The 13054-nt window shown below is 43.6% G+C and overlaps 1 protein-coding gene across 3 annotated transcripts in view; it reads right to left on the reverse strand.

Moving 5' to 3' along the window:
• ERG (ETS transcription factor ERG) overlaps positions 1 to 13054 on the reverse strand; it is a 262203-nt gene that overhangs the window by 217553 nt on the left and 31596 nt on the right. The gene's annotated exons all lie outside the window — the stretch shown is intronic.

Consider the following 13054-nt stretch of genomic DNA (forward strand, 5'->3'; position numbering starts at 1 on the left):
GCAGTGATGCCTGCTGTTCACGGTGGGTTCCCAAGTGTGTGGCGTGACACCTGGCACGTGGGCACCAAGAAACATTACGTGAATGAATGGATATTTGATTATTATTATTCAGGACTCAGCGTAATCACTTGGCATAAATTTGAACTGGGACTCAGAAAAAAAGTGTTGATGAATATTAGAATAGGGAAAGGATATGTTTAAGAGCTTGGGTCACTGTCCCTACTCAGCTGTGAGCACACTGAGCAAGGACAGTGCTTTCCCACCACCTCTGTTCATCTATGTTCATATCGACATATATATTGATCTCTGAAATGTTCTTGGAGCCAAAGGATTCAGAAAACCAAGAAATTCCTTGGAGATTCTCAAAGGAAACAATGAGATAACCCTTCACCCAAGGTCCGTACACGCATCAGAATATACTGAGAGAGACAGCATCTCATCAACTTATCTGCCTGGATTTCTAGGGGAGAGCCCTAAGGAGTCACATCAAGTTCTGTCTGTCTAAACCCAATTTCTGCATGACACTCCACCTGGGGAAAACAGCTGCATTTAGTAACACTGCTGTGTCTGGGTAAATGTCATTTTTTCCCCTCTTGGCTTTTGGCAGAGTTGGCTTCAAGGTTCTTCCAATTATAAGACTCGATGGTACCATAAACATGTCTTAAAGAGATTTAATGAAAAATTCCTCTGGAAAGAGCTGTTCATGGCGAAACATGGGCCCAACACACCTCAGGCACAGAGCACGTGCCCTTTTCCAGCCCTTTCCTCCAACCACAGCGGATCTGGAACAGCCTGCCTCAAGGATTCTCCCCCCACACCAAATGGAAAGGGCTGGCAGACAATCTGCCAAGTACAGGGAACGCTCCACCCACCATCAGCTGCCGCTGACATTTAGGAGAACATTTTAGTTAATACATTTAGAGTTGTCCTGGGACTTCCCTGGTGGCACAGTGGTTAAGAATCCCCCTGCCAATGCAACGGACACGTGTTCGATCCCTGGTCCAGGAAGATCCCACATGCCGTGGGAGCAACTAAGCCTGTGCACCACAACTACCGAGCCCGGGTGCTGCAACTACTGAAGCCCGCACACCTCGAGCTCGTGCTCTGCAACAAGAGAAGCCACCACAATAAGAAGCCCTCACACTGCAATGAAGAGTAGCCCCTGCTCGCCACAACTAGAGAAAGCCCGTGTGCAGCAACAAAGACCCAGTGCGGCCAATAAATAAATAAACAAATAAGTTTAACAAAAATAGCAGAGTTGTCCTGAAAAATATCCCTCTGCCTTCATTTTAAATGGCCTTGACGGATTCTTTTAAAGAAGAAATAAGTGTAGCAAGGCACACTGCTTCACCTCCTTCCTCACCTCTTCAGCTCATGTCAATATTCACTGAACAGGAGACAGTGCAAGTCCCGAACTCATTTCTCCATAGAGTGACTCAAGTCCCTGATAACGTCTCTGTTTCACGGAGGCCATATGGAGATTTCCTCAGTTCCTGTTATTACTTCCATTTCACCGTGAACACTTCCTTTGACGTGTTCAGACTGAACCTAAATGTCGTTTGCTTCCTAAATGGTTGGTTGAGAGTCTGCTGCTGAGGAAGCACCAGGAAGAATCTATCTCCAGAGCAGAGAGGCAAGGAAGGCCCTATTGACCCCGTAAGGATGCTCTCACAGGTGACAGCAAGCAGAGGTGTGAGCACCCAGTGGCCCTGAGTCAGCCTGGGGCAGCCCCTGGGAGGCGGGCAGCCTGGGACGTGGGGCAGCCTGGAACAGCAGTTGAAGGGATGATAGGGGAGTGGGTGTGAGGCCACGCATGTCAGGAACAACTTCTGCTGCTTCATGGGAGGACGGGGGAGGGGGGCTTCCAGACCATCAGCAGTCAGATTAGAAAGTAAGAGGACATAGAAAATCAAGGCAAAGCCATAGGTGGGAAACTGACAGAATCACCTGCCAAAACCCAGCCCCCAGCCCCATAGAAGTCAGGAGCCAAACCTGGAGTAAGACCCCATTGTGTAAGGAGCTTTAAGGAGTGAAAGTGGCCTTGTAGCCTGTGCAAAATCAAGGTCAATAGAGCAGCTTAGAATAAACAGAACAGCAAACATCAGGATATAAATTGGTAGAAATTTATACACAGGCCCCTTAGAAATAACAGTGGACAATGAAAAAGAAACACAGAGTGATCACCAGAAAGTAACGCAGATCAGGCTGAACCTCACAGACATTCTTTGGCCCCAAAAGCAAGAAGCTTGGTTGGTAACATTTTAGATCGCCATAACTATAAGGTTATCAAGAATGATCAAATTCCCTCACTTTGGGGGAAAAAAAGGAAAAGAAAGAAAATGTTTTAAAACTTTAAAAATTCATAACTTCATAAAACAGATAATACCGAGCCCTTCAGAAGATTCCTCTAAGAAAGACCATGGCCTATGGGCAACACAGCTATTCTGTCCGTAAAGCACAGCAATGGCCCCATCTCCCCCATTCAGCACCAGCCAGCAGTGCCTTCTGTACTGAAAAAATACTTTCTGGTGATCACTCTGTGTTTCTTTTTCATTGTCCACTGTTATTTCTAAGGGGCCTGTGTATAAATTTCTACCAATTCATATCCTGATGTTTGCTGTTTTGTTTATTCTAAGCTGCTCTACTGACCTTGATTTTGCATCCCTCCCGAAGACGGGGAACAGAGTCCATGAGGACTAAGCCCACCGAGGTGCGTTCGAGCTCCCCTCCACCACTCACTAGCACCGTGACACTGGTCAACTTACAACTTTGTGCCTCAGTTTCACCAACTATCAAAGGAGAATAAAATTATCCTAAGCCCCCTGGATTGCTGGGACCACTAAGTGAGTGGCTGTGTTGAAGACTGGAACCCAGTTTGGAAAATTTAGCAAGTACTTAATAAATCAAAGTTAATGACTAAGGAAGCAGCTGAAGAGGCGCCTAAAACACCAAGTAGATGTCGCTGTAAAGAGTCATGCGAGGCTGGGTGAAGTGGGAAGCCTATCGGGTCTGCCAGGTATTTCAAATCAAATCAAATTCACTGGGCCCTGCTGCTACCCATCCCCTGCCTTCTCCAGCGCCAATGACAGACGCTACCTGTAGACTCGGTCCCTCCCTCATCCCAAGACAGTCCAGATAATAAGTTGAAAGTATTTCAAGGACTCCAGCTTCATGAGCCAATGGGGTCTGGAATTGTGGTCCACAGACCTGATATCCAAAGAACCACAGAAGAGCCTTGGGCACTTCTAAAGGTCTCCTCCAAGACATGACATTTCCTCCTTCTCCCTCTCTCCCTTTCTCTTCCTTCTTCCCTCTTCCTCTCTCTCCCACTCAGTCTCACTGCAATCCCAGCCTGCCTCACCCCTTGGCCTCACGGTTCATTAACACCATGGTGCTCAGTCTTCCCTGGAAAGAGACAAAACAGCACATGGACTCTCCTAGCAAACCCGCGAGGATCACTTTTCTGAGATTCTAACTAATGGGGACAGCTCAGGAGGCCATGTGCGATGTACTAGGTGAATCTATTATATTTCAATCTACACTGCCTGACACCATTTATACGGCCAGAATTTATCACCAGGCTTATGGCTTCATAAATTAGCTAGTCAAGCCATTGCCCCATCATCTCAGTGTGCTGTTGTATCCGTGAATTTACGGTACGCTGGCTTCATGTAGCACCACTGTCATCGCTCTCCAGTACTGAGAGCATTAATTTTATCCTGGGACGTAATTCATCACAGCTATTAAGAGAATACCAACATAAACACAAGAGGAAGGAAAATATGTAGGTTATGGTCTAATTGCCTGAGTCGATCCCAAAAGGAAAGGAGAGACTTGATAAAGTTTGCGGTCTGTGGACGATTTTTGAATTGTTATTTCAACTCTAAAAGCTTGACACACTTGAATGGGAAAGTATGGTGTGAAGAGACCACTGACATCCGCAGAACGCCAGCCAAGCAGAGTGCTGCGTTCTGCTGGGATATCTGGGCTGGGTTCCCTCTGTAAATCAGCATTTTAAGTGTTAGATAAAGAGACTCCATAAATCAGGATTATATTCCTTCCACATGATCTGGTGTCTTCAGCAAGAATCTTCTGCTATTTGCCTGTTTGGTCTGGTCGGGTTTTATGTGGTCAGTTGCGGGTTTGGTTTGGTTTGGGGGTTGGAGAGATTGTGCAGCGGAAAAACTATAACTTGTTCTTTTGCTCTCCTTCATTATTCCAAGGACTACGAACAATGCCAAGTCAACTCTCCTGCCATGTGAATAGCCAAAGCGAACCTTTGGTTTCTAGCTACAAAATCGCCAGTGCCAACTTGTCTGCTTAGGAAGGAACAATACCGTAATTTGAAAATGACCAACGAAAGAGAACACTGGTTTTATTTATTTTAAAGTACAGGTTACACTGTCTCATGCGTAAGGAATAGATTTTTTTTTTGATAAATTAAAAAATAGAGGTTCTGAGCCATTAAAATGTTCCCATCACCAAGATTTTAAGGACGCCGCAAGCAGCTGACTGTATCAATGGCATCTGTGCAAGTGGAAAAAGCACGGATTTAGGAGACAGAAAGATGTGGATTCGAATGTGGGCACCACCACTGACTATTATCCACAAGCAGGCCTTTCTTTTCTGCCCACAAGTCCAGAGCCAGGTCAAGTTTCCCACTGCAGATGTGGTCGGGGTGGGGCAGCAGGTGGGGAGCAGCAGGCTGGTAAATTTGGTCTGAAGAACTTGGAAAGTAGAATCTCTTTGGAAGCCTCTTATACACACTCACTGACACACAGACTTGTCGAGTTAGAAGGGTCTTAGGCATAATCTAACACACGTCACCCCTGGCCTCCAGGGAAGGAGCTGAGGATGATGCCAAGGGTTTCCATCATTTATTAAAAGTGTACAGACAATTGGAGGAATGATTTTAAGGATGTCCATTAGGCATGCAAATAAGATGTCAAGTCCACACTTGGATATAGGAATTCGAATAAGGAGGGACCATCAGGGATGGAGATGTTTGGGAGTCACCAGTCCATGGGTGGTGTTGGAAGCCAGGGGGACTGGATGAGGCCACCACTCAGGGAGTAACAGACCAACCCCTTCTGTGATAAAGGAATTATGGCAGATTACTGTGGATTACTGTTTCAACTCATAGCTCTGTCCCTCCTGTGAGAGGATAATGCAGTCTGTGACCTGCTGTCTGTGACTTGCCCTGGCCTTCCTGTGGGCACAGGGCACTCGCCTCCCCATTAGCTTTGGCCTTGCCCCTGCGCTTGACTTTGACCAATAAATGTGGGCAAAAGTGACAGTGTGCCCATTTCAGGAGGCAACTCTGAGAGGAATCACAGGACCCTGCTGGCCCATCAGCTTCTGCCTCTTCCACCTGGGACCCAGGATGGAGTCCAACAGAGCCACATCTGACCTGTAGTCTTCTGAATAAGAAATAAATATCTGTTGCAATAACCCACTGAGAGTTTTAGGGCTGTTTCTTACTGCAGCAAAAGCTAACTAATACATAAGTGAAAATTATCACCACCAGTAGATACTTCCCAAAAAGCAGAGTAAGTCTACTTCAAAGAGGCCAGGCCCCCAAGCCTGAGAGCATTGCAGGGACCTGTGCGAGGTCAGCCCTTCAAGGCCAGATGATGAAACAGCCCACGTTTACCATCAGAACTTCCAGACTTCCCTTAGGTGCACTCCACCCCACTCGCCACCAGTGCTCCTCCCACAGGGAAAACCTGCCCTGAAGAAAGGTTCTGATATGAGTCATTGTGGCAGCTCAGTTCGACAAACAATTACAAGATTTATGAGCCAGCAGAGTTGCTTACATACAAAGATGAACACGACACAATCCTGGCCTTTGGTGGGCTGACATCCAGTCTGCTCACTAAGTGCAAAAGACTGGGAAATTGACAGAGGGCAGAGACGGCCTTGAACCGCCAGGTAAACAAGCAAACGACTGCTTTGTAAGGCAGCCTGACTCAGCACCTGTGGGACTCTGGTCACACCCACACCGCTCAAGTGCAGTCCCAGGTGTGCCAAGCCGCAGGGAAGAAGGGTAGGCACACCCTGCAGTTACCACCTCAGGTGCCACCATCCACTGTGCCAGGACACAACCTGTCACACGCCTTCCATCCAGGAGGGACGCCCTCATTTTAACCGTAATCTGGGCTTTTCACTCTCCACAGGTCAATACAACTCACCAAAGAGCATTCCTCTTTGCGTCCTCAGCCACATCAGTGGAGGAGATTGAAGGCTGACTAGCATCTAGGAAAGTAAGACTCTGCCCTTCCTGAAGGAAAGGTTTCTTAGTCTCTTTCAGTATCAAACAGCTAACACACGCACTCACACGCACACATGCACACACACACACTTTGCATGAAGTAAACAGAAAGCAAATGAAAACACTGATTTATTTTTCTTGCAGTGCAAATTAGATTCAAACTTCGAGTAGACCAGCCAAATGTAAGATCTTTATACATTATCTCTGAAATGTCTGTCATGCTCAAAATACAATCTCATTTATCTCTTCACCTGTCGGGTAGTGTCTGGGGGGGGGGGTGTCACCTGAACAATAATAGCACGTTTTGTAGTATCATGGTGCAATAGAGTTTTCACGCATGTTAGCTTGTTTTGTACATCACTGTAGCAGAAAATATAAGTCCTAGGCTCAGACGCGCTCCTCCCTAAAGAAATGAAGCACATGTGTTGCCCTGCACTGACAGCACACCTATGACAAAGGTACAGATGACCACCTCCCTGGGAGGAACTGAACTTGAAATGAATCTATGCATTTGGGCCCCTTGCCTGTGACACGCAAGAAACCTTCCATAACGAAACAAGGCAATGCATAATACTCAGTCATTAGATTTCTTAAAGGACATCCTGGCTCTGTCTTCGCTAAAGCACAATTCAAGTGAGCCATTTCTTACCTAGCAAATTTTTTACAAGGGAAGTCTTAAAGCTCTCAGAGTCACAGTCATCACATAGCAAATAAAAACATTCTTGAGATGTTTTTCATTTTGAATAGTGAAACTATTTATTAAATAATCTCAGCTTTCTTCATCCTTCAGGCTATATCTGAAGCCTCAGAGTAAAGCTCTGAGCTGAGCCAACCATGAGACTTAGAGGTCCTCACTCCTACCTTCAGGGTCACCTCCGGCCATTCCTCACCACCCATCCTACGGTCCAGCCTCGGTGAATCGCGGACCGTCTCCAGAATGCACAAGCACTAGGAGGCATACTTTTGCAAATGCTTCCTAGAAACTTCCTCCCTACTCAATCCAGCTAACTTGTGTTTGCGCTTTACACCCAATGCATGCACTGGCTCTTCTGAGAAGCCATCCTTGACCCCCTGACAGCCTTGGTGAAACAGCACTTCCATGGGTCCTTCTGGAGCACCTGTCTCCCTCCACCCTCGTGTGACAACCTGGGTTTGAATCTCAGCTCCACCACTGGCCAGCTGTGCGACACTGGTATGACCCCCCAGAGACCAACCAAATTCAGTTTCATAGCCATAATCAATGAGAAAGAAGTGCTAAAAACACTGTATGTCATTTGGAAAGATGCACCAGCAAACAAAACAATGAAACGATCAAACTTAGCAGCATTTTACATTCACAACATTTTTTTTTATAAATTTATTTATTTATTTGTTTGTTTTATTGGCGGTGTGGGTCTTTTTTGCTTGCACAGGCTTTTTTTTTTTAGTTGTGGTGAGTGGGGGCTACTCTTCGTTGTGGTGCATGGGCTCCTCATTGCCATGGCTTCTCTTGTTGTGGAGCACGGCTCTAGGTGTGTGGGCTTCAGGAGCTGCAGCACATGGGCTCAGTAGTTGTGGCTCACGGGCTCTAAAGCGCAGGCTCAACAGCTGTGGCACACGGGCTTAGTTGCTCCATAGCATATGGAATCTTCCTGGACCAGGGTTCGAACCCGTGTCCCCTGCATTAGCATGCGGATTCTCAACCACTGCACCACCTAGGAAGCCTGACATTCACAACAGTTTTTTAAAGCTCAAAACAAAAAAAAAATTATTTGCTAGAAAGGACTTGCACTGAAAAGCAACAGAGGCAGATGTTCAATATTTCACATATAAAATGAATGCTTTTGAAGACTTCTAGTGAAGAGGGACTTGGGTTGCAAAAACTAAAACAAACAAAAACATAAAACTGTCAAGGCATTAATGTAAAACTACATGAAAGGAGTCTATTTGGGAAAGTTAGATCAATCTGTGGCCAAAAAAAAGAATAGATAGATCAAATATCACTTCCCAATGACATGCTAACTCAATGTTTTCAAGACAGGGTGGAGCACAGAGCTGCAATTACAGGGCTATAGTGTGAAACAGCTGCCCAGCTTAAGGTGCATACGCTTGAATATAAAATCAACAACTACTTCCCTTCTAGAGAAAGTCTTGTGCTACAAGGGAAAAAAAATGTCAGCTGCATAACACACTTAGGGACATAGGACCTGAAAACTAATGTGTTGCATTCAATATGTCTGTCTTCCTTATGCGATATTATGGAATACACACAGAAATGAACTCCAGGGTTTCTCCAAGAAATCAGTATTTCCCAACTTTTTAAAGATGTGAATTAGACTTGCTTATTCATCTGATCTCCTCAGTGTTTTTAAATATCATAATACTCCTAGGAAAATAAGGCATGCAGTGTTTTTTCAATGCACATTTATATAACTATGCATAGAAGAGTCTGGAACTATATAAAACAAAATAGTAACAGTTGGTAACCCTACAGGGACATTACAGGGAGTTTTTTTCTTCCTTTTGCTTATCTGTATTTATAATATTTTTCTACACTGAATTCCATGCATGCCATAAGAACCAAAGACCACAGAGCCATAAGAGGGTGACATGAGTTCAGCTATTTCAAAAAATCTTTAAGAGCTTTGCCTGTCTAGGGGATCACGTGAGCTGTCAATCATTGATAGGCCCCACATGCTACCCAGAACCACAAACACATCAAGTATGAATGTGATGACCTCAGGATGAGGATGAGGAAGAGTCAATTAAACACAAAACATCCCACCCTCAGCTACTGGGCCAAGCAAAGAGAGTGTTCATTATGGGACATACCTATGGCAGAATAACTGGGAACACAGCAGAGCCTGCCAGTTGGGCAGCTCAAGAGTCTACCTGGCCGCCTCCTTCTCAGGGTTTTGCTTCCCGTGGAAGTGGTGCCCTCCCGGGGGGTGGAGAGCACAGCACCTCTACTCCCCTGCCCCACTTGCCTTCCCATCGAACCTCCCACCTCTTCTGTCCACATGCTCCAAGCTCTCAGAATAACCCGTCATGCTCACAGCCAACCAGGCTAAGTTGACCATTTTAACACAATTTCTCATAAACAATCACTATTTGTGATATCTGCACTATTAATTTTTTTCTCTTCTATCAAGGGATAAAGAGAACAGCAATACGCAGCTTTTGTTTAGAAATGACTAGCGTCCTCCCAAGTGTCGCCCTTCTACTGAAATATCCTAAACTAATTAATATTATCATTATTATTGTGGTTATTACTATCATTATTATTATTAATGCTAAGAAATGACCTGTTTTTAGGTAGATAACATTTACAATTCAATAGTAAAATTTCTCATTCTCAATACACAATTCACAGCATCCTGCAGCCCCTGGACAGGAATGTATAAAGCTCAGAGATGCCCGCTTGTAGACCTCTCCAGTGGGAGATAGTGAGATGTAAACCCTTGGAAAAGGAGGTAGGAAACCTAGGCCCCTCCATCCCTGCTCAAGCTCTAAGCAGCTAACCTGAGGTCAATCACTCATTCTCTCTGCCCTAGACCAGAGGCAATTAAAACTGATTTCTGGAACTGGTACACCAGGACCCTATGACATACCCTACCCAGGAGGTTCTCATCACAACCAAAGCAACAGACCAGTGTGTTAGTTCGGATTCATTTTATTTGTAAGCAACAGAGATAACATTAACTTTTAAAAATGGTGGTTTTTCAAAACAAACCACTCAATTTTTCTTTTTTTAAATTTTTTTCTTTCAATCTTTGTTGGATATATATATATATAATAGCATTACACTGTTGTGCCAGTTTCCACTGTACAACAAAGCAAATCAGCTGTATTTATACATATATCCCCATATCCCCTCCCTCTTGAGCCTCCCCCCCACTCTCCCTATCCCACCTCTCTAGCTCATCACCAATCATCGAGTTGATCTCCCTGTGTTATGCAGTTGCTTCCCACCAGCTATCTATTTTACATTTGGTAGTGTATAAATGTCAATATTACTCTTTCACTTTGTCCCAGATACTATATATAGAAAACCCTAAAGATGCTACCAGAAAACTACTAGTTAATCACAGAATTTGGTAAAGTTGCAGGATGCAAGATAATGCACAGAAATCTCTTGCATTCCTATACACCAACAATTAAAAATCATAAAGAGAAATTAAGGAAACACTCCCATTTACCACTGCAACAAAAAGAATAAAATACCTAGGAATAAACCTACCTAAGGAGGCAAAAAGACCTGTATGCAGAAAATTATAAGACACTGATGAAAGAAATCAAAGACAACACAAACAGATGGAGAGATACACCATGTTCTTGAATTGGAAGAATCAACATGGTGAAAATGGCTACACTACACAATACAATCTACAGATTCAAAGCAATCCCTATGAAATTACCAATGGCATTTTTCACAGACCTAGAACAAAAAATTATACAATTTATATGGAAACACAAAAAAAACCCGAATAGCCAAAGCAATCTTGAAAAGAAAAAACAGAGCTGGAAGAATCAAGCTCCCTGACTTCAGACTATACTACAAAGCTACAGTAATCAAGACAGTATGGTACTGGCACAAAAACAGAAATATAGATCAATGGAACAGGGTAGAAAGCCCAGAGATAAACCCATGTACATAGGGTCACCTTATCATCAACAAAGGAGGCAAGAATATACAATGGAGAAAAGACAGCCTCTTTAATAAGTGGTGCTGGGAAAACTGAACAGCTACTTGTAAAAGAATGAACTTAGAACATCCTCCAACACCATACACAAAAATAAACTCAAATGGATTAAAGACCTAAATATAAAGCCTGACACTATGAATCTCTCAGAGGAAAACACAGGCAGAACACTCTATGACATAAATGATAGCAAGATCTTTTTTGACCCACCTCCTAGAGTAAACGAAATAAAAACAAAAATAAACAAATGGGACCTAATGAAACTTAAAAGTTTTTGAATAGCAAAGGAAACCATAAATATGACAAAAAGACAAGAGAGTGAGAATAAGTATTTGCCAATGAAGCAACTGACAAAGGGTTAACCGCCAAAATATATAAGCAGCTCATGCAGCTCAATATCAAAAAAACAAACAACTCAAATCCAAACATGGGTAGAAGACCTAAACAGACATTTCTCCAAAAAAGACATACAGATGGCCAACAAACACATGAAAAGATGTTTAACATCACTCAGCATTAGAGAAATGCAAATCAAAACCAGAATGAGGTATCACCTTTTACCAGTCAGATTGGCCATCATCAAAAAAATCTAGGAACAATAAATGCTGGAGAGGCTGTGTAGAAAAGGGAACCCTCTGCACTGCTGGTGGGACTGTAAAGTGATACAACCACTATGGAAAACAGTATGGAGGTTCCTCAAAAAACTAAAAATAGAAATACCATATGACCCAGCAATCCCACTACTGGGCATATACCCAGAGAAAACCATAATTTTAAAAGATACATGTACCACAATGTTCACTGCAGCATTATTTACAATAGCCAGGACATGGAAGCAACGTAAATGTCCATCGACAGATGAATGGATAAAGAAGATGTGGCACATATATACAATGGGATATTACTCAGCCATAAAAAGGAATGAAACTGAGTTATTTGTAGTGAGGTGGATGGACCTGTCATACAGAGTGAAGTAGGTCAGAAAGAGAAAAACAAATACCATATGCTAACGCATATATATGGAATCTAAAGAAATGGTACTGACGAACTCAGTGGCAGAGGAAGAATAAAGATGCAGATGTAGAGAACAGACTTGGGGCGGGGAGGAGAAGCTGGGGCAACTCTAATTTTTAAATGGGCAAAAGACTTGAACAGACATTTCTCCAAGGAAGAGATGCAGATGGTCAATAAGCACATGAAGAGGTGTCCAACACCATCAATCATTAATGAAATGCAAATCCAGTGAGATACCACTTCACACTCATTAGGATGTAGACTATCAAAATAATAGACAACAACTAGTGCTGGTGAGAATGTAGAGAAATTGGAACCTTTGGGCATTACTGATGGGAATATAAAATGGTGTAGCCACTGTGGAAGAGTGTACGGCAGTTCCTCAAAAAGTTAAGCATAAAATTACCATGTGACCCATTAACTTCACTTCTGCGTATATACACAAAAGAACTGAGAGCAGAGAATCAGATATGTGCACACCAATGTTCACAGCAGCACTACTCACAGCAGCCAACAGATAGAAGTGACCCAAATGTCCTATATAAGGTCCCTAGAGTAGTCAAATTCATAAAGAGAAAAGGAAGGAGAATAGAGGTTACCAGGGGCTGGGGGGATGGAGGAGTGGGGAGTACTATGAACTGAATGTTTGTGTTCCCCTAAAATTCATATGTTGAAGCCCTAACTGCCAATGTGATCATATTGGGAGATGGAGCCTTTCAGAAGTATATAATTAGGTCATGAAGGGGAGCCTTCATGATTGGATTAGTGCCCTTATAAGAAGAGACAAGAGAAGTTTGCTTCTCTCTTTCCGTCACGTGAGGACACAGCAAGAAGGCAACTGTCTACGAGCAGGAAGAAGGCTCTCGCCAGAACCTGACCATGCTGGAACCCTGATCTTGGACTTCCCAGACCCGAGAATTGTAAGAAATAAATGTTGTTTAAGCCATCCAGTCTACAATTTTCTTATAGAAGCCCGAGCTCACTCAAAAAGGGAGCTGGCTCCTAGAGGAAAACATAGGCAGAACACTCTTTGACATACATCAAAGCAACATCCTTTTTGACCCACTTCCTAGAATCATGGAAATAA

This window comes from Hippopotamus amphibius, chromosome 10 (genome assembly GCF_030028045.1).
Source record: "Hippopotamus amphibius kiboko isolate mHipAmp2 chromosome 10, mHipAmp2.hap2, whole genome shotgun sequence".
NCBI classification, from domain to species: Eukaryota; Metazoa; Chordata; class Mammalia; order Artiodactyla; family Hippopotamidae; genus Hippopotamus; species Hippopotamus amphibius.